General features: G+C 39.7%; 2 long non-coding RNA genes across 2 annotated transcripts in view; both read right to left on the reverse strand.

Annotated features, from left to right (window-relative positions):
* The window catches only part of LOC111746908, a 3,490-nt gene extending 2,251 nt beyond the window's left edge, over positions 1 to 1,239 (reverse strand). Inside the window, exon 1 of the long non-coding RNA XR_002783313.1 lies at positions 1,124 to 1,239. This is a non-coding gene — a long non-coding RNA (uncharacterized LOC111746908). The remainder of the gene's footprint in view (positions 1 to 1,123) is intronic.
* Positions 1,240 to 1,290: 51 nt separating this feature from the next.
* The window catches only part of LOC111746909, a 6,381-nt gene continuing 4,721 nt past the window's right edge, over positions 1,291 to 2,950 (reverse strand). Inside the window, exon 2 of the long non-coding RNA XR_002783314.1 lies at positions 1,291 to 1,484. This is a non-coding gene — a long non-coding RNA (uncharacterized LOC111746909). The remainder of the gene's footprint in view (positions 1,485 to 2,950) is intronic.

The following is a 2,950-nucleotide window of genomic DNA, read 5'->3' on the forward strand; positions in this document are numbered from 1 at the left end:
CCATAGCATGTAAGGCAAAGAGGGGCCATTAGTGACAGCTTGGTCCAACCCCCTCATTGGTCAGAGGAACCTTGGAAGCTGGAGAGAAATTGGGGAGGGGCAGGAAGAGTGTGGAGGTGGGGAGGGACTTCATTCGCTTCTGAAGTTTGAGCGAAGGGGCCTCAAATCACATTCTGTAGGCAGTTCTAATCAAAATGCAAACTCTAAACAGAATTCATGGGAAGTATGTTTTGAAAATCCTTTTTGCTTAGATGTGTCTTCGAGTGTTAAGACTCTTTTGTTGAGGCTTATATTCTCTTTAAATTGAGAAAGGCTATTTTTCAGGGGCCGAAATTTGTATAATTTTCTGTTTAACTCTCCTCTTTGAACTTTTTCTACCCTGATTGAATTCTTCACAATAATTTTTAATTATTTTTACAAAAAAAAAAACAAACAAACAAACCCTATTTTAATAATATTTTTACCTTAATTGCACAGGTAATTATAACTTTGCAGACATGACCTTACAGAATATTTTAATAATATTTTTACCTTAATTGCACAGGTAATTATAACTTTGCAGACCTGACCTTACAGAATTAGGTTAAAAGCTAAGATGTGCAAGATGATAAAAGAGCCATTTTTGAAAATTCTTCCCATAGGTCATCATTAATGTGACTATCCCTCGGGGCAGTGATAAATGGCCACAGGCACGTTTTCACCTGAGCACATCTGAGAGTGCTCAGTTGTTGAAGTATTCCAGAATAGAAAGAGCCTGTTTGGGAGCAGCAGCACAGATCTGCTGGGGACTGATCTATTATTTAACTATAATTTTTAAGGACTTCTAGATTTACCCAGAAAGATACCCAGAAAATCTTTTCTTTTTCTTTTTTTTTTGAAATTGACAGGGGGAAACTCATTCACTCCCAAGAGTAAAGCAATAAAATGAATCAAGAGAAACCACTGCTGGCAAGTGAAAATGTAGTAGAATTATTCTTAATAATTTATGCTAAGTACTCAATACAATGACTGATGTATAGTCAGCACTCCGTAGGTATTGGCAACCATCGTTATTAGTATATGCTCCTGGGGACTACAACTCCCAAAATGCACTGCTCCTGTTCCATCCCGCCTTCCTGCCTACCTTTATCATCATTCTGGGAAGAGTGGAGGTGAGAGCCAGTTGGGAGAAGAGAATGCAGCTTCCAAGGAGAAGTAGCTGACCACATAATTCCCTTGGTGGTGCAGGCCCCTGGTTCCTAAATTATGAAATAACAGAGCGATTTAAAGAAAAAAAAAAAAAGACCATCCTAATTTTGTTCAGGCAAAATCATCAGTTAAATCGTCAGAATTGCCTGTATTTATTTGTTCGCTTGTTTGATTTTACTCCGTTCTGTTTTGTGTTATAATGGATGCCAGTTTCTCCCAGATCATGGCGTTAAGATGTCCGCTGGTCATCAGCATTTCACGCTGTAGTGAGTTCTAGCATTTTGCTGTGTTCATGGCTGTTTTAGCAAGAAGTTAGAAGAGGTTCAGCATAATTTCGGAGAGGAAATCTGACCAAATTTCCGAGTGATTCTTTGAGCTTTTTAAGATTTAGAACTAGAAAAATATGAAGTGTTAAATCAAAGGTTTTACATGGTTCATGAAAATACATATGGTATAGTCTTTCTTAGCCCTCAAAATTATGCAAAGCATAGATTATTCAGGAAAACAGTGAAGTGGCTCTGCCTAGGCAGACACCAAGTCCTAATGTTTCAGGTAATCACGTTATATCTTAGGAAAATTTTTGACAACTGATAATAATAATATATATTATAATTTTAATGAGATGAAAATCAATGTACCTATAAATTAAGATGGTTAGATTATGATCCTAATTAAGTTAGGATCTAAATGCAATTGTCATTTCTATAGGTCAAAAGTTGTTGCATACTGGCAGTACATTATCATAAAAGTTCGATTTTTCACCATACATTTACTGAGCACCTACTACGTGCAGGACTCTGCTGTGGGGCTTATAGGTTTGAGAAAGAGTTACCCCTTGCTCTTCAAGAGGGTGCGGGCAATGTTTCTGAGGAAGATATAGAATAAGGCGGACACTGCAAGAGGCAACGCCTTGGACATCCCTCTGAGCTGCTCGGACATAGAGGTGAGGCCGACAGATTAACAAGTGATGAGCAGAGGCACTGAAATGCTCTTGTGCTGTGTTTTAATATAGACATGCAACACTAATACTCAAGGACTCTTGAGGGCAACAGCTGCTGTACACCACAGGGAACAGCCGTGATTACTACGGGGAGACATTCAGGCAGCTGTTTACTCTTGTATGACAAAGTCACAGGATACAAGCTGCTGGTCAAGCAGCTATTGGTGCGGCTGCCAGAGGATTCACCATTAACAGGCAGCACGTTGGCTCTAACATCCACGCCATGAGCCAGCTCTCATGAAAGGTGATGACAACAAAGCCACCATCACTAGCCAACCAGAGCAAACCACCACTGGGAGAAGAGAGAGAATCAGCTGGAGAGACAGGATCGCCCCACTGAAACCCACCCTTGGCATCCAGGGGAAGCAAGAAAATGTCGTTCTCATTATAATTCTCACTCTGAAAAAAAAAAATTGCCAAGGAAATCTATTGCATTTGAAGATTCAAAATTTCAAGGTGAAGGCTCAGATTGGCTACCAGGGTTTGAACTTTAGCCAACCTTACAATTCCCAATGGAGACTGTGGCCAGAGAATAGTCTATACGGTAAATGGTCATTTACTTATAGGGAGCGCTCATCTCCTATCCATCCACTCAAAGAAAAGAGGGGCATTTGGAATTGTTTGCGTTTTCTCAGTGAGTGTGTGCACTGTAATTTACCTTTAATTGTGTTATGTGTGGCAAAAGGAAGACCTAAGGAAAGGCGACAGACACCAAAAACTTTAAAAATGTTTAAGTAGCAAAGTGAAGAGGAGTAATCTGCT

The sequence above is a fragment of the Pteropus vampyrus genome, unplaced genomic scaffold (genome assembly GCF_000151845.1).
Source record: "Pteropus vampyrus isolate Shadow unplaced genomic scaffold, Pvam_2.0 Scaffold204, whole genome shotgun sequence".
NCBI classification, from domain to species: Eukaryota; Metazoa; Chordata; class Mammalia; order Chiroptera; family Pteropodidae; genus Pteropus; species Pteropus vampyrus.